The sequence below is a fragment of the Triticum dicoccoides genome, chromosome 3A (genome assembly GCF_002162155.2).
Source record: "Triticum dicoccoides isolate Atlit2015 ecotype Zavitan chromosome 3A, WEW_v2.0, whole genome shotgun sequence".
In the NCBI taxonomy this organism is placed as follows: Eukaryota; Viridiplantae; Streptophyta; class Magnoliopsida; order Poales; family Poaceae; genus Triticum; species Triticum dicoccoides.
Window position 1 is genome coordinate 539,979,111 of NC_041384.1, and position 19,769 is coordinate 539,998,879.

Genomic DNA, 19,769 nt, shown 5'->3' on the forward strand with positions numbered 1-19,769 from the left:
GCACGATAGGGTGTTTGGCTTTGTCAGCTTCTCTGTCCCGCCCTCGAGGGGGGTGGTCCCGCTCTTCGGCGTGGGTGTACTTTGGACGCGTTGGCTCTAGGGCCTCATCGTCGAACTATGACAGTAATCGTCACTTTGGGTAACTTATGGCTGGCCGTTCATGGTTGTATCCTTCTTCGGCGGCTAGGACTTTAGTCCATCGATCATTGAGGGTTTCCTGTTCGGCCTTGATGCTATGTTTCTGTTTCTTCAAGCTACGAGCGGTGGCTAGGAGCCTTCGCCTGAACCATTCCTGATCACGCGGGTCTTTGGGGATGATGAAATATTCTTCCCCAAGACTTGCCTCTTCCTTCGAGGATGGAAGGTAATTGCTATCTTTGGCGTCCTCGAGGTCCTCCGGATTGGATGGGTCCTCATGTGTTGCAGGGTCACCCTGCTGGTGTTCATTAGTCGCGGCTTCGGCGAGGTCATCCATATTACTGGCGGTGCCGTACTCCACGGAGTCCATGTTGCTTGCATGGCTTCGACGAGGTTTTGATCGACGGTGCTGCCTTCGACATTTGGGTGGCTCATCTCCAGCTTGTCTTGGTCCTGCGTGGGAGTGCCTTCGCCGTGGTTGGGAGTGTCCACCATGTATATATCATATGTGGACATGTCCAACCAGTGGCCAGTGACGGGGGGATCATTGGTATTGGTCGTGGCCCCACTATCCTCGTCCATGTATTCGGTGTTTTTCGAATTATAGTCTAGCATGTTGGTTAAATCTTCGACAGTGGCTACCGAGTGGGTGGTGGGCGGGACGTAAAATTCCCTGACGAACACCTCGAGGGTCGGTGATCAAAAGGGGAGGGTAAGTTCTTCTGGATAGTCAGTTTCTGAATTTGGTCGAGCGCCTCATTCAACATGTCAAGGGTGACCGGACTCGGGGGCTCTAAGCCAGACACCGACTCGGGGTGTGGGCTTGAGGTTGTCAAGGAGTCGTGGGGGAGAGTCTGGTCGAGATCGAATCCTGGCCTCCGACTTCTGGGTTTGCCTCGATGGCCGGAGGAGAATTTTCCGCTGATGCGAGTTCAGTTGGTGCTGGGGTGGTGTGACACCTTGATAATTAAGCTACAGTAATACCCTCCTAATGATGCCACATCATCGTGATTACTGTTGTTAAACTCACATTGGTTCAAAACCGGTTCAAATTTCAAATTCAAATCAAAGTCCAAAATTTAAATTGCCAAACATGAAGAACAAAATGTTCAAAGTGTTGTAAATAATCCTTGGGTTTTTGTCATGTTGAAACCCATATTTTTATAAATTGTTTAAATGCCCTTAAATGAATAAACCAAGGGGTCAAAACAATATTTTAAATCACTTTTAAAGTTATAAAGATTCTAAGGCTTTTCAACTACTTTTCAAACTTCTTGAGGCAGTGCTAAATATTACATAATAATTATTGAGAGAAGCTACACTTTTTACAAAAGTCTTTTGGAGCAAAAGGAAAATGCAAAGCAGAGAAGACAAAAGAAAAGGAGAAGAGGGGAGAGAGAAGCCCCTTCCCCCCACTGGGTCGTGGCCCAGCTGGACCACCAGACCATCTGGCCGGCCCACCTCTCCCTCGCCCTTATCCCCCCACACACCCAAAATATCTGGACAGATCGCCCCACTCCCTCCCCACGTCTCCCTCTTGTTCCCCTCCTCTCGATTGGATCGGGATCGGGCCCGATCCCGTCTTCGGCGCCATCGCTCCGCACTCACGCCACCGCCGCCCGTCGCGTTCCCCCGCCACCTCGCCGAGCGCCGCCCCATCCCCGTCGCCACACCGGACACCCCGACCTCGCCGACGGACGCCGCTCGTCGGAGCCGCTCCATGTCATCTCGCCTCCTCATCGGCTCCGTCGAGCCTCGCCGGACCTCCTCATCCTCTCCGTCGTCAGACCACCCCAACCTTCCCCGAGCCCGCTGCCCTGTGCCCTATGTTCCCCTCGCGAGCGCCCTCCCTCCTCTCCGCTCTGTTCCGTCGTAGGGCCCCGTCCCCGCCTCGCGCCTCGCCCGCCGTCCCCTGCTACTACTCGGGACCGTGTCACTGCCGACCGCCACCCTCGCGTGCCCGGCACCACCCGCGCCTCTGTCCACTCCCGCCCAAGCCCAGCCGAGGCCACGGCCTCGCCCTCGATGGGCGCTCGCGCCCGATGCCCGCATCATCCGCCATTGCCCCGCCTGCCGTGCGCGCCATTGCTGGTCGTCGCCCTGCACTGCCGGCGCCCCGCCCCAGGCAGGCTGCGGCCTCCACGGGCGCCCCCCCGCTGAGTTGGCCTAGTGCCACTAACGAACGGGCCCCACAGACTCACGAAAGTTTTAAAAAAGATTTTAAAAAATAAATAATTAATCAATATAATTAATTAATTAACTTAATTAATTTGGTTAGTTAAACTACTAAATTTAATTAGCTTAATAGCCTAATTAGACCGAATTAACTAGTTAGTTAACGAAACAGTCAATGACAGGAGGACCCCACCCCGTGTTGACCAGTCAAACGTTAACTGGTCAACTCGGACCCCCTGGCCCACCTGTCAGCCACTGGGTACAATTCTATGTACCCTGTGCTGGGTGCGCTTAGCATTTTAGCAATTATTTTCGAATTAATATTAATTTTAGAAAATGTTTAAAAGTTTGAAAATTCATAATAAATAATCTGTAACTGGGATGAAAATGTTTTCTACATGAAGGTTGCTCAGAACGACGAGACGAATCCGGATGCGCGGTCCATTCGTCCGCCACACATCCCTAGCATAGAGAACCTGCAGCTTTCCCCCTTCGTTTCATCTGTCTGAAAAATGCAAACTTCGGGAAAACTTTCCCGGATGTTATCCTCCTTCGCTAGTATCGCCTAGCGCTGCGTTAGAACACCTCTAGCACCACTTATTGTCTTGTTATGCTTATGCTTGCATGTATTTATTGTTTCTTCGCCGCCTTCTTCTCCGGTAGACCTCGAGACCGCTGCTGATGCCCCTGTGATCAACTACGTCGACGACGACCCCTCCTTGCCAGAGCAACCAGGCAAGCAAACCCCCCTTGAGCATTCCGATATCGCCCATTTCTTTCCCTCTCATGCTTGCATTAGAACTGCTACTGCTTTCTGTATGATCCTACTCTGATGCATAGCCTGTTGTTGTTACCTGCTTTCATACCTTACCTGCTTGTCCTAAACTGCTTAGTATAGGTTGGTTAGTGATCCATCAGTGACCCCCACCTTGTCCTAGATGCCCCGCTTTATGTTCGATGACTCGATCAACGTGATCGACGTATCGGCCCCAACACCGCACATCACCCCCTTAGTTGTATGACTCTGTAGAGTAACCATCGAGTGCCGAGGGTGGAACCTCTTACATCACTCCTGATGAGACCTCTGTAGAGTAGCTATTTGGTCGTGGTCATCGAGGGTGATTCCGCATTAACCACTTCCGATACGACTCTATCGTGCAACCCCTCAAGTGTGAACCTCGGGGGTGGTTCCTCTTACGTTCACCTTGATGATTACATCGAGTGGAATTCACCGAGGGTGATTCCTCGGGTTTTCCCCTTGATGTTTGGACACACGGTTACTATGGTTACTATGACTTTACACTGAATCATGTTACTAAAGACGGGTCGGCCCCGAGGGGTACCCGCGCGAGCATATTTGCGAGTGATGAGGAGTCGGGTTGACCTGGAGGGTGCCTGCGAGATAATTACGAGGCGCGGCCGGGCATTCTTAGCCCTTGCCGCAAGTCCTCGAGATGGGGCAACGGGGTCACATATTTCGTGAGTCTTTGCTTGTTACCGCGTGTTCCTAATCCACTATGATTTGGATATTTGATCTGAGGGGCCTCTTGCCTGATAGCGCTAACCATCACGTGGGCATAGTATGGGCGTTCTGCGTTGTATACATCAGCCGAAGCTTAATAGACGTCAGCGACTGAGCGGCGCGCGCTGGGTTGGACTGCGTAAGCACCTGCCTTATTGAAGGAGGTAGCTAGGTCTGCTCACCGCACGCAACGTGAAGGAGTTCCCTGGGAGATGGCCCATGACCACTGGGGGCATAGGTTTAGTCCGGCGTGCTGACCTCTCTATTAAGCCTAGGTCGGGTTGCGGCGTATTGTTTGGCCGAGGCCGGGCATGACCCAGGAAAGTGTGTCCGGCCGAAGTTAATCGAGCGTGGTGGGTAAGTTGGTGCACCCCTGCAGGGAAGAAAACATCTATCGATAGCCTGTCCTACGGTAACAGACACTTGGAGTTGTATCCCGATCGATACAACTAGAACTGGATACCTGAGATGAGAGATGTATATGAGAAATGGAGATGAGAACTGGATAGTATGGCTCTGGGATTGCTTTCTCGCAGGGAGTCAAGAAAGGATCTCTAGCCGAGGTTGATAACGCTACTACTACTTTACTTTATGTTACTCTACTCCCTCCTGTTGCTGCAAGATGGTGGTTTCTAGAAGACGCTAGTCTTTGATAGGCAAGGCTTTCCCCCTTCTCTTCTGGCATTCTGTAGTTCAGTCCACAGATACAACCTTTTTCATTGATACCGATGCATATGTAGAGTAGATCCTTGCTTGCGAGTACTTTGGATGAGTACTCACGGTTGCTTTGCTCCCCCTTTTCCCCCCTTTCTTCTTCTTTCCGGTTGATGCAACCAGGTGTCGGAGCCCAGGAGCCAGATGCCACCGCCGATGCATGCTACTACGTGGAGACCGCAGATGACGAGGAGTAGTTAGGAGGCTCCCAGGCAGGAGGCCTTGCCTTTTCGATCGTTGTTGCTTTTGTGCTAGCCTTCTTAAGGCAAACTTGTATAACTTAGGTCTGTACTCAGATATTTTTGCTTCCGCTGACTCTTGTGTATTCGAGCTTATGTATTCAAGCCCTCGAGGCCCCTGGCTTGTAATATAAAGCTTGTATTATTTCAATTTGTGTCTAGAGTTGTGTTGTGATATCTTCCCGTGAGTCCTTGATCTTGATTGTACACATTTGCGTGTATGATTAGTGTACGGTCAAATCGGGGGCGTCACAAGTTGGTATCAGAGCCGACTACCTGTAGGATCCCCCTTTCCAACTCCTTGGCTGAAGTTGAGTCTAGTCTTTGAAAAACTATTTTTACTAACATGGCTGTGTGGCTTACGGGCCCACGTCGTCATTGGGTGGTATTAGGATCTTTTATTCCTCGTCTATACTCTAGGAATCTGATCTCTCTTCTATTCGGGTTAAATGATTTTGCTAACTCTAGGTTCTCGTAAATACATTCTACCGGAGAGCCCCTCACTCCATATGATCGCCTACTGCATCAGAAGATTCCGAAAATACTCTACGATATTCTTTCAAGACTTTGTGCCTGTTGCCTTTGTAATTCTTTACCACCGAAATATCCTTATGGATAACTACACACACTTACCAATCTTACTTTCTATCCCATTGATCTTGTTATTACAAGATGCCCTGAACTGCTCTCCTTTTACCAGGAATCCTTTGAGCTTACTGCCTTGCAGTTCCTTATCGACTGAATACCCCTATGGATAACTTTGTGCACCTATCGAGTATCCGCTCATCCTCAGTTGATTCTTGTACTTCACAAAAGTCTTCGTAATACCATTCGTTCTTGTGAAAATCCTCAACAGCTTATTGTTCTTGGATTTCTTGCTTGCTTGCATTATGGTTAATACCATAAGTCTAGTAATCTTATTGTTAGCCTTTGTCATTATCATTTTGAGTCCATTGATACAATATGTTGCGAATGCTCGCAATCCTCAATCAGATCCTAGAATTCATCCTTCCGGCTCAGACGTCATTCTAACATGTGCTGAATCTTGATCAATCAAATCGCCATCGATTGTACCCCTAAGGCTATTCTACCTATCCATCCCTTATCAGAGCATTGCTTCTGATCCCTTGTCTTGGAATTCATAATTCCTTTGCAATTGAGCTTTGAGTTAGTCAGTTGTTTCTATAATCTGATCTCCTTGCATTCTTTCTTCCTCTGGTTGAATATTGATGCTCACATCAGATCCCTTGTGGACCACCAGACCCCTTTTTCGGATTTTATCCGACAACGTCCTTCATATTCAATAAGCTTGTGAGCCTTTCCTCGGATACATAATGCCTTTGGTAAATTGTATCCTCTGCCTTCTCAACCATGCTCTGCCTTCGAGCTTGTGTTATATTACTCCTGAGGTTTGTGGTATATGTTCCTAAGATGCCCCTATGGGTTGAACCTATGCCTTCCCTAATCCGTGTGAACCCGAGAGTTTTCACGAGTCATACTCTTCTGGTGTTTTGCCAGATATAATTTCAACACTAGACCTTCATCGGAAGAGAGAAGTAAATGAAATGATATGCATTGAAGAAGTGGGAGTCGACCTTGAACTTTGTGTTCATGCCCGTGGACACGATGTAGATCTTATCATGGAAGCTTCTTGTGATAATAATAATCCCCTTGTTATAAGTTCATCTGGTAACTATGTTTGTTCCTTTGCAACTGTGGTTTTGACCATGATTGTTCCCCTTTGATTCCATTTCTTGGACAAGTTAAAGCACTTGTCTTCTACAGATCAATGCATCTTTGCAACCTCTATCTTGACCTTCCTTCGAGTATTACCCTTTGGCATCTCGAGAATAACAAAGAACTGTGTTGCTTCCTATGAGTCTTCATCTGGTATTGCTCCTCCGCGATTTAAGATTGCCCTGGGTTCCGAGTTATTAGTCACTCAAGAACACCGATAAGTGAATCGATTCCACACTCCGACTCAATAACTCTAAGCTATTTCCGCTGCTTACGAGTTTAATAATCCTTCAAGTCATTCATAGCCTGATCGACTATATCATTATCGAGCTAATTTTAACTGTGCTATCCGGTCCTTCTTTTCAGAGCACAACTTTCGATGACGAGCTCAACTTACGTCGATCTTCCTCGTCATATCATTTCACCTTGAACAACAAGTTTGAATTCGAGTTTGTGTCATATTCATGGTTTCGATAACCTTTTTGCTTCAAAATTCCTTTGACTTGATGTCATCGCCGATCGATTACATCTTCATGAAACCTCTCGACAAAATTATCAACATTCTGAGCTCTTCCAGGATATCAATCAAATTCATGATGAGAAATACCATCATTGCCCCTCGATGATTTGTGTTATCATTAAAGACATTCTTGCTCCCCCAAACACAAACTTGTTCATACAATTTTGGAATACATCCTTTTCTTTTTGACATGTCGATGGATTGCCGCTGAACCCATCGGCCACATCCTCATCTTTTTCCTGATAAAATTGCATGAGATGTCCTATAAATTCTTGATGGATCCTTTGTGTTCCCAAGGTCCGACCTTTACCTGATGACCATGTCAATGCTGCCCCAAAGCATGATTGTGGTACTCTAAACATCATTAAGAACATTGAGGAGCAATGCTAATTGTTTCTTGATCACTTATCCAAACACTGTGGTATGGGTAATGTCATGAACATTCCTCTCCCCTTTACCCAAATGGTAATCTACTTACTATCCTGTTGTGGATATCATCATCTGCTTGTCCTTGAAAGGATATACTCCTGATATTTGTGTTTAAACACATTTTTCCTTTCCATTGTTCTGATTAAATTAATAGTCACATTTTTCCTTTCCATTGGTTTGTTTAAACCTTTCTCGTAATCTAACTTATCCGAGCAGAGTTAATTCTCTGCTTAGGTAAACACTTCGGTGACAACTCTGTCAGTAAGACCTTGTTACTATTGTTGATGACATTCTAGTAGCCACCGATGGATGAGAACTTTGCATATTGGTCCGCCTCGTCTTAACGAGTAGGAAAATGGTTCTCTTCGTCCCTCGCCCATGGTACCAACGTTGTTGCCAACATAACTGACAGGTTGTCCTCTGACATGCCTTGCTACCTTAGCCATACAAAATGTTAGCACCCTTCCAGCTTTTAACCCACATGGTGGGCCCATAACCCATAGTTCCACAGGATCGAAACCTGACTCTCCTATGCATCCTTGTTTTTAAAGTTATCCCTCGGGCTTGGATTCATATGTAATTCGCGAGCCATCTTCCTTGTGATATGTTCTGGTATCAAATGCAATACTTATTCTCGATGCTCTGAGCCTCTTTCGCACTCTGTTGCAGACATCAAGCAATTTCCTACCCGGTTGAAACTTCTTATTGCACCTTCTTACCTTGCTCTCAATGACTTTCTTATATTTCAAACTCGAGAGATGCCTCTATGCCACGTTCACTAAGATAGCCCCCTGGTACCTACCTTGTGTTGGGATCTGTCCTTCCCGAGTCTTTCCCTCCTTACTCCCCCTTAAATCTCGGGACGAGATTTCTTGTAGTGGAGGAGAATTGTGACGCCCGGATAATTAAGCTACAGTAATACCCTCCTAATGATGCCACATCATCGTGATTACTGTTGTTAAACTCACGTTGGTTCAAAACTGGTTCAAATTTCAAATTCAAATCAAAGTCCAAAATTCAAATTGCCAAACATGAAGAACAAAATGTTCAAAGTGTTGTAAATAATCCCTGGGTATTTATCATGTTGAAACCCGTATTTTTTATAAATTGTTTAAATGCCCTTAAATGAATAAAACAAGGGGTTAAAACAATATTTTAAATCACTTTTAAAGTTATAAAGATTCTAAGGCTTTTCAACTGCTTCTCAAACTTCTTGAGGCAGTGCTAAATATTACATAATAATTATTGAAAGAAGCTACACTTTTTACAAAAGTCTTTTGGAGCAAAAGGAAAATGCAAAGCAGAGAAGACAAAAGAAAAGGAGAAGAGGGGAGAGAGAAGCCCCTTCCCCCACTGGGTCGTGGCCCAGCTGGACCACCAGACCATCTGGCCGGCCCATCTCTCCCTCTCCCTTATCCCCCATGCACCCAAAATATCTGGACAGATCGCCCCACTCCCTCCCCACGTCTCCCTCTTGTTCCCCTCCTCTCAATTGGATCGGGATCGGGCCCGATCCCGTCTTCGACGCCATCGCTCCGCGCTCCCGACGCCGCCGCCCGGCGCATTCCCCCGCCACCTCGCCGAGCGCCGCCCCATCCCGTCGCCACGCCGGACGCCCCGACCACGCCGACGAATGCCGCTTGTCGGAGCCACTCCGCGTCGCCTCGCCTCCTCATCGGCCCCGTCGAGCCTCGCCGGACCTCCTCATCCTCTCCGTCGTCGGACCACCCCAATCTTCCCCGAGCCCGCTGCCCTGTGCCCTACGTTCCCCTCATGAGCGCCTTCCCTCCTCTCCACTCTGTTTCGTTGTAGGGCCCCGTCCCCGCCTCGCGCCTCGCCCGCCGTCCCTGTCCCCTGCTACTGTTCGGGACCGTGTCGCTGTTGACCGCCGCCCTCGCGCGCCCGGCGCCGCCCACGCCTCTGTCCGCTCCCGCCCAAGCCCAGTCGAGGCCACGGCCTCGCCCTCGATGGGCGCTCGCACCCGATGCCCGCATCGTCTGCCATTGCCCCGCCTGCCGCGCGCGCCTTTGCTCGTCGCCATCCTGCACTGCTGTCCCTCGCCGCTGCTGGCAGCTGCCGGCACCCCGCCGGCCCCGCCCCGCCCCAGGCCTGCGGCCTCCATGGGCGCCCACCCCGCTTCTCTGCCCGGAGGCCTGCGCCGACCCCGGGGTTCCGCCTGTTAACCCGCCCCGCTGAGTTGGCCTAGTGCCACTAACGAACGGGCCCCACAGCCCCTGTCCTTTTAAAAATAGGTGTTTAAAAAAGATTACAAAAATAAATAATTAATCAATATAATTAATTAATTAACTCAATTAATTTGGTTAGTTAAACTATTAAAGTTAATTAGCTTAATAGCCTAATTAGACCGAATTAACTAGTTAGTTAACGGAACAGTCAATGACAGGAGGACCCACCCCGTGTTGACCAGTCAAACATTGACTGGTCAACTGGGACCCCCTGGCCCACCTGTCAGCCACTGGGTACAGTTCTGTGTACCCTGTGCTGGGTGCGCTTAGCATTTTAGCAATTATTTTCAAATTATATTAATTTCAGAAAATGTTTAAAACTTTGAAAAATCATAATAAATAATCTGTAACTCGGATAAAAAAGTTTTCTACATGAAGGTTGCTCAAAACGACGAGATGAATCCGGATACGCGGTCCGTTTGTCCGCCACACATCCCTAGCATAGAGAACCTGCAGCTTTCCCCCTTCGTTTCATCTATCTGAAAAATGCAAACTTCGGGAAAACTTTCCCGGATGTTATCCTCCTTCGCCAGTATCGCCTAGCGCTGCGTTAGAACACCTCTAGCACCGCTTATTGTCTTGTTATGCTTATGCTTGCGTGTACTTATTGTTTCTTCCCCCTCATCTTCTCCGGTAGACCTCGAGACCGCTGCTGATGCCCCTGTGATCGACTATGTCGACGACGACTCCTCCTTGCCAGAGCAACCAGGCAAGCAAACCCCCCTTGAGCATTCCGATATCGCCCATTTCTTTCCCTCTCATGCTTGCATTAGAACTGCTACTGCTTTTTGTATGATCCTACTCTGATGCATAGCCTGTTGTTGTTACCTGCTTTCATACCTTACCTGCTTGTCCTAAACTGCTTAGTATAGGTTGGTTAGTGATCCATCAGTGACCCCCACCTTGTCCTAGATGCCCCGCTTTATGTTCGATGACTCGATGAACATGATCGATGTCCAGGCCCCGACACCACACATCACCCCCCCTTAGTTGTACGACTCTGTAGAGTAACCATTGAGTGCCGAGGGTGGAACCTCTTACATCACTCCTGATGAGACCTCTGTAGAGTAGCTATTCGGTCGTGGTCACCGAGGGTGATTCCGCATTAACCACTTTCGATATGACTTTGTCATGCAACCCCTCAAGTGTGGACCTCGGGAGTGGTTCCTCTTACTTTCACCTTGATGATTACATCGAGTGGAATTCACCGGGGGTGATTCCTCGGGTTTTCCCCTTGATGTTTGGACACACGGTTACTATGGTTACTATGACTTTACACTGAACCATGTTACTAAAGATGGGTCGGCCCCGAGGGGTACCCGCGCGAGCATATTTGCGAGTGATGAGGAGTCGGGTTGACCTAGAGGGTGCCCGCGAGATAATTACGAGGCGCGCTCGGGCATTCTTAGCCCTTGCCGCAAGTCCTCGAGACGGGGCAACGGGGTCACATCTTTCGTGAGTCTCTGCTTGTTACCGCGCATTCCTAATCCACTATGATTTGGATATTTGATCCGAGGGGCCTCTGGCCTGATAGCACTAACCATCACGTGGGCATAGTATGGGCGTTCTGCGTCATATACATCAGTTGAAGCTTAATAGACGTCAACGACTGAGCGGCGCACGCCGGGTTGGACTGCGTAAGCAACTGCCTTGTTGAAGGAGGTAGCTAGGTCTGCTCACCGCACGCAACGTGTAGGAGTTCCCGGGAGACGGCCCATGACCCCTGGGGGCATAGGTTTAGTCCGGCGTGCTGACCTCTCTATTAAGCCTAGGTCGGGTTGCGGCGTATTGTTTGGCCGAGGCCGGGCATGACCCAGGAAAGTGTGTCCGGCCGGAGTTAATCGAGTGTGGTGGGTAAGTTGGTGCACCCCTGCATGGAAGAAAACATCTATCGATAGCCTGTCCTACGGTAATAGACACTTGGAGTTGTATCCCGATCGATACAACTAGAACTGGATACCTGAGATGAGAGATGGATATGAGAAATGGAGATGAGAACTGGATAGTATGGCTCTGGGATTGCTTTCTCGCAGGGAGTCGAGAAAGGATCTCTGGCCGAGGTTGATAATGATACTACTACTTTACTTTATGTTACTCTACTCCCTCCTATTGCTGCAAGATGGTGGTTTCCAGAAGATGCTAGTCTTTGATAGGCTAGGCTTTCCCCCTTCTCTTCTGGCATTCTGCAGTTTAGTCCACAAATACAACCCTTTTCATTGATACCGATGCATATGTAGAGTAGATCCTTGCTTGCGAGTACTTTGGATGAGTACTCACGGTTGCTTTGCTCCCCCTTTTCCCCCTTTCTTCTTCTTTCCGGTTGATGCAACCAGGTGTTGGAGCCCAGGAGCCAGATGCCACCGCCGATGAATGCTACTACATGGAATTTTTGGTTGCTCCATGCTATATTACCTACTGTCTTGGACTATATTGGGCTTTATTTTCCACTTCTTTATTATTTTTGGGACTAACCTATTAACCGGAGGCCCAGCCCAGAATTGCTATTTTTTTGCCTATTTCAGTGTTTCAGACAAACAGAATATCAAATGGAGTCCAAACGGAATAAAATCTTTGGGAACGTGATTTTCTCACCGAACGTGATCTAGGAGACTTGGACCCTACTCCAAGGATCCAAAGAGGCAGTCACGAGGGTGGGCCCCCCTAGGGCGTGCCCCCTGCCTCGTGGGCCCCTTGGTGCTCCTCCGACGTACTCCTTCCTCCTATATATACCTACGTACCCCAAACGATCAGAACAGGAGCCAAAAACCTAATTCCACCGCCGCAACTTTCTGTATCCACGAGATCCCATCTTGGGGCCTATTCTGGAGCTCCACCGGAAGAGGGCCATCATCACGGAGGGCTTCTACATCATCATAGCCTCTCCGATGAAGTGTGAGTAGTTTACCTCAGACCTTCGGGTCCATAGTTAGTAGCTAGATGTCTTCTTCTCTCTCTTTGAATCTCAATACAAAGTTCTCCCCCTCTCTTGTGGAGATCTATTCAATGTAATCTTGTTTTTGCGGTGTGTTTGCTGAGACCGATGAATTGTGGGTTTATGATCAAGTCTATCTATGAATAATATTTGAATCTTCTCTGAATTCTTTTATGTATGATTGGTTATCTTTGCAAGTCTCTTCGAATTATCCGTTTGGTTTGGCCAACTAGATTGGTAGTTCTTGCCATGAGAGAAGTGCTTAGCTTTGGGTTCGATCTTGCGGTGTCCTTTCCCAGTGACAGAAGGGGCAGCAAGGCATGTATTGCATCGTTGCCATCGAGGATAACAAGATGGGGTTTATTTCATATTGCATGAATTTATCTCTCTACATCATGTCATCTTGCTTAAGGCGTTACTCTGTTTTTAACTTAATACTCTAGATGCATGCTGGATAGCGGTTGATGAGTGGAGTAATAGTAGTAGATACAGAATCGTTTCGGTCTACTTGTCATAGACGTGATGCCTATATACATGATCATGCCTAGATATTCTCATAACTATGCTCAATTCTGTCAATTGCTCAACAGTAATTTGTTCACCCACCGTAGAATACTTATGCTCTTGAGAGAAGCCACTAGTGAAACCTATGGCCCCCGGGTCTATTCTCATCATATCAATCTCCATCACTTTAATCTTGCTTTGCTTTTTTACTTTGCTTTTACTTTTTACTTTGCATCTTTGTACCAAAAATACCAAAAATATTATATCTATCAGATCTCACTCTCGTAAGTGACCGTGAAGGGATTGACAACCCCTAATCGTGTTGGTTGCGAGTAGCTATCGCTTTGTGCAGGTACGAGGGACTTGAGCGTGGCCTCCTACTGGATTAATACCTTGGTTCTCAAAAATTGAGGGAAATACTTACGCTACTCTACTGCATCATCCCTTCCTCTTCAGGGAAAACCAAAGCAAGCTCAAGACGTAGCAAGAAGGATTTCTGGCACCGTTGCCGGGGAGTCTATGCAAAAAGTCAACATACCAAGTACCCATCACAATCCCTATCTCTCGCATTACATTATTTGCCATTTGCCTCTCGTTTTCCTCTCCCCCACTTCATCCTTGCCGTTTTATTCTCCCTCTCTCTCTCTATCCTCCCTTTCTATTTTCCTCTTTTGCCCGTTTCCCTCTTGTTTGCTCGTGTGCTAGTTTGCTTGCTTGTCGTTATGTCTGAATTTGGGGAAGTTATCGCCAATATGGGCGATAACAACATCATGGAAAATTCTGATGCTCCTGCTGAAGAACCCCCTACCTACCACACAAAAAGATTTTGAATCGGTAGTGGTAATATTATTGGAAAAGGAGTTATTCAAGATTTCTTTACTTGTGCCGGTGCTTTGCCCTCTATGGGCGGTTCTATTCTCCATAGAACTAGTAGTCTTGCGGACGCTATTGCCATGTTTATCATTGAACTTGAAAGGCAATTTATGCATATGCACCCATCTATACAAAGAGTTTTCCTAGAATTTTCTAATATCGAGCATTCCTCTGTTAAGCGTGCCGCTACTATCTTTTTGGCTCATGAATTCAGATTTATAATAAAAGAAGCCAAAGAAATCTTTGCGCACTATAGGGTGGACGCTGGTCGTCCTCCCATAGAATCTATCCTCTTCGATCAAGAAGAAATTATGCGCTTTCAATCTCCTGACTATGTTGCTTTTAATGAAAACCTCAGAAAAAAGGTGCCAACCAATATTTTAATTGATAGAATCTCTTAACTTAATGATGATTTGGCTATTCAAAATAATGAGCTAGGATACTCTCTTGAGTCTAGGCTCACAAAGTTCTGTCAAAACAATGCTTATAATGATGGATTGGTTGTACAATACGAAGGGCCGAAAGAGGAACCTATACCTCCTAAAATTGATCTTGGGGACTTCTGTCCTATTAAATTTAGCCCTTTTGATTACTTTTGCTTGCCTCAAAGAAAACTTGCTGCTGAACATAGAGAATATGAAATGAGCTTCACCGATCTATCTTATTACTACGGCACAACCTAGATCTATCCTCGCTTTTATGCCTAGCTAGGGGCGTTAAACGATAGCGCTTGTTGGGAAGTGGGCCAATTTTATTTTTATTACTTGCTTTTTTCTCCTGCTTAGTAATAAATAAATTATTTAGCTTCTGTTTTGGTTGTGTCTTTTTGTGTTTAATTAGTGTTTGTGCCAAGTAGAACCGTTGGGAAGACTTGGGTAAAGTCTTGTTGAACTTGCTGAAAAAAACAGAAACTTTAGCGCTCACAAGAACTTCTGTAATTTTTATTAGAAGATTGCTATTTAGTTAATTCTTTTTGCAGATGATTAATAGATAAATTTCTCACGTCCAGAAATTTATTTTATAATTTTTGGGGTTCCAGATCTTGCGCTAGCTACATATTACTACAGACTGTTCTGTTTTTGACAGATTCTGTTTTTCGTGTGTTGTTTGCTTATTTTGATGAATCTATGGCTAGTAAAATAGTTTATAATGCATAGAGAAGTTGGAATACAGTAGGTTTAACACCAATATAAATAAATAGTGAGTCCATTACAGTACCTTGAAGTGGTCTTTTGGTTTCTTTCGCTAACGGAGCTCATGAGTTTTCTATTTTGAGTTTTGTGTTGTGAAGTTTTCAAGTTTTGGGTGAATTCTTTTGATGGATCATGGAACAAGGAGTGCTAAGAGCCTAAGCTTGGGGATGCCCATGGCACCCCCAAGATAATCCAAGGACACCAAAAAGTCAAAGCTTGGGGATGCCCCGGAAGGCATCCCCTCTTTCGTCCACTTCCATCGGTAATTTACTTGGAGCTATATTTTTATTCACCGATATGATATGTGTTTTCCTTGGAGCGTCTTGTATTATTTGTGTCTTTGTGTCTTAGTATGCCACAATAATCCTTGCTGTACAAACCTTTTGAGAGAGCCATACATGAATTAAAATTTGATAGAATACTCTATGTGCTTCACTTATATCTATTGAGCTAAGTAGTTTTGCTCTATGTGCTTCACTTATATCTTTTGAGCTAAATAGTTTTGCTCTATGTGCTTCACTTATATCTTTTGAGGGTTATAATGTTGCTCTATGTGCTTCACTTAGATCCTTTAGAGCACGGTGGTGGATTTGTTTTAAAGAAACTATTGATCTCTCATGTTTCACTTAAATTATTTTGAGAGTCTCTTAATAGCATGGCAATTTGCTTAATAATAATATGCTTGGTATTCAAGATTTGTGAAACTTTCTTTTGAGTGTGTTGAATACTAAGAAAAGATTGAAGCATGATAATTGTTTTGAGATATGGAGGTGATAATATTAAAGTCATGCTAGTTGAGTAGTTATGAATTCCGAGATATATTGCCATGCAACTTTCCACCGTTCCGTTTATCATGACACATTCATCATTGTCATATTGCATATCCCGGTACACCGCCGGAGGCATTCATATAGAGTCATATTTTGTTCTAAGTATCGAGTTGTAATTGTTGAGTTGTAAGAAAAATAAAAGTGTGATGATCATCATTTTTAGAGCATTGTCCCAAGTGAGGAAAGAATGATGGAGACTATGATTCCCCCATAAGTCGGGATGAGACTCCGGACAAAAAATAAATAAAAGAGGCCAAAGAAGCCCAAATAAAAAGAGAAAGAAAAGAGGCCATAAAAAAGAGAGAAAAGGCCCAAATAAAAAAATAAAAAAATGAGAGAAAAAGAGAGAAGGGACAATGTTACTATCCTTTTACCACACTTGTGCTTCAAAGTAGCACCATGATTTTCATAGTAGAGAGTCTCTCATGTTATCACTTTCATATACTAGTGGGAATTTTACATTATAGAACTTGGCTTGTATATTCCAAAGATGGGCTTCCTCAATTGCCCTAGGTCTTCATGAGCAAGCAAGTTGGATGCACACCCACCTACTTTCTTTCTGAGCTTTCATATACTTATAGCTCTAGTGCATCCGTTGCATGGCAATCCCTACTCACTCACATTGATATCTATTGATGGGCATCTTCATAGCCCGTTGATACGCCAAGTTGATGTGAGACTATCTTCCCCTCCTTTTTGTCTTCTCCACAACCACCATTCTGTTCCACCTATAGTGCTATATCCATGGCTCATGCTCATGTATTGCGTGAAGATTGAAAAAGTTTTGAAAAAGTTAGAGTATGAAACAATTGCTTGGCTTGTCATCGGGGTTGTGCATGATTTAAATACTTTGTGTGGTGAAGATAGAGCATAGCCAGACTATATGATTTTGTAGGGATAACTTTCTTTGTCCATGTTATTTTGAGAAGACATAATTGCTTTGTTAGTATGCTTGAAGTATTATTATTTTGATGTCAATATAAACTTTTGTCTTGAATCTTTCGAATCTGAATACTCATATCACAATTAAGAAGATTTGCATTGAAATTATGCCAAGTAGCACTCCGCATCAAAAATTCTCTTTTTATCATTTACCTACTCGAGGACGAGCATGAATTAAGCTTGAGGATGCCTGATACGTCTCCAACGTATCTATAATTTTTGATTGCTCCATGCTATATTACCTACTGTTTTGGACTATATTGGGCTTTATTTTCCACTTTTATATTATTTTTGGGACTAACCTATTAACCGGAGGCCCAGCCCAGAATTGCTGTTTTTTGCCTATTTCAGTGTTTCGGAGAAACAGAATATCAAACGGAGTCCAAACAGAATAAAATCTTCGGGAACGTGATTTTCTCACCGAACCTGATCCAGGAGACTTGGACCCTACTCCAAGGAGCCAAAGAGGTGGTCACGAGGGTGGCCCCCCTAGGGCGCGCCCCCTGCCTCGTGGGCCCCTCGGTGCTCCTCCGACGTACTCCTTCCTCCTATATATACCTAGGTACCCCCAAACGATCAGAACAGGAGCCAAAAACCTAATTCCACCACCACAACTTTCTGTATCCACGAGATCCCATCTTGGGGCCTGTTCCGGAGCTCCGCCAGAATTGGGCCATCATCACGGAGGGCTTCTACATCATCATAGCCTCTCCGATGAAGTGTGAGTAGTTTACCTCAGACCTTCGGGTCCATAGTTAGTAGCTAGATGGCTTCTTCTCTCTCTTTGAATCTCAATACAAAGTTCTCCTCCTCTCTTGTGGAGATCTATTCGATGTAATCTTCTTTTTGCGGTGTGTTTGTTGAGACTGATGAATTGTGGGTTTATGATCAAGTCTATCTATGAATAATATTTGAATCTTCTCTGAATTCTTTTATGTATGCTTGGTTATCTTTGCAAGTCTCTTCGAATTATCCGTTTGGCTTGGCCAACTAGATTGGTAGTTCTTGCCATGAGAGAAGTGCTTAGCTTTGGGTTCGATCTTGCGGTGTCCTTTCCCAGTGACAGAAGGGGTAGCAAGGCACGTATTGCATCATTGCCATCGAGGATAACAAGATGGGGTTTATTTCATATTGCATGAATTTATCTCTCTATATCATGTCATCTTGCTTAAGGCGTTACTCTATTTTTAACTTAATACTCTAGATGCATGCTGGATAGCGGTCGAGGAGTGGAGCAATAGTAGTAGATGCAGAATTGTTTCGGTCTACTTGTCACGGACGTGATGCCTATATACATGATCATGCCTAGATATTCTCATAACTATGCTCAATTCTGTCAATTGCTCAACAGTAATTTGTTCACCCACCATAGAATACTTATGCTCTTGAGAGAAGCCACTAGTGAAACCTATGGCCCCCAGGTCTATTCTCATCATATCAATCTCCATCACTTTAATCTTGCTTTGTTTTTTACTTTGCTTTTCATTTTTACTTTGCATCTTTATACCAAAAATACCAAAAATATTATATCTATCAGATCTCACTCTCGTAAGTGACCATGAAGGGATTGACAACCCCTAATCACGTTGGTTGCGAGTAGCTATCGCTTTGTGTAGGTACGAGGGACTTGAGCGTGGCCTCCTACTGGATTGATACCTTGGTTCTCAAAAACTGAGGGAAATACTTACACTACTCTGCTGCATCATCCCTTCCTCTTCGGGGAAAACCAACGCAAGCTCAAGACGTAGCAAGACCGCTGACGACCAGGAGTAGTTAGAAGGCTCCCAGGCAGGAGGCCTTGCCTTTTCGATCGTTGTTGCTTTTGTGCTAGCCTTCTTAAGGCAAACTTGTCTTACTTATGTCTGTACTCAGATATTTTTGCTTCCGCCGACTCTTGTGTATTCGAGCTTATGTATTCGAGCCCTCGAGGCCCTTGGCTTGTAATATAAAGCTTGTATTATTTTAATTTGTGTCTAGAGTTGTGTTCTGATATCTTCCCGTGAGTCCTTGATCTTGATCGTACACATTTGCGTGTATGATTAGTGTACGGTCAAATCGAGGCGTCACAGGTGGTGTACCCTCTCTCAAGGAGTCCTTCCTGGATCGAAGCCATTTGGTAGATCGGGGTCGATTCATACATCGTATAGGGAGCGTGCATTAGGGAGGGCATGGCAGGGCCTGCGGGGGTGGTGAATCCGCGAAGATCAAATCCCCCCCGTGTGTTAGCGACGTACTCCAGATTGCTGAATCGAATCCCGGTGTTCAAGAGAGAAGTTGTCGACCTGGCCAAGAGGACCGGCCGAATCAGCATGCAGCACGATGCTGCCAAAAGCGAAGAGTTGTTCGGGAACAAAGAGATCTATGGGACTGGCATCCTCTCCAAGGACTAAGTGAGCCATCGACCTTTCCGGTGATCCAACAGTGGAACTCTCAATTGAAGCACCAATGTTGGTGTCAAAATCGGCAGACCTCGGGGTAGTGGGTCCCGGACCGTGGATCTAGGATCGATGGTAACAGGAGATGAGGGACACGGTATTTACCCAGGTTCGGGTCCTCTCTAAGAGGTAAAACCCTACTCCTGCTTGATTGTATTCGATATATGTGTTACAGGGTTGATCTACCTCAAGATCGGTATGAGCAAACCCTAGGCTATGGGGGATGAAGATTGCTCCCCCTAATGACTACACCCTTTGGTTTATATAAACACCGATAGGGCTAGGGCTACTAAAGATAGATTACATATCAGGAATAAAAGAGATCTTGCGCCTTCATGAC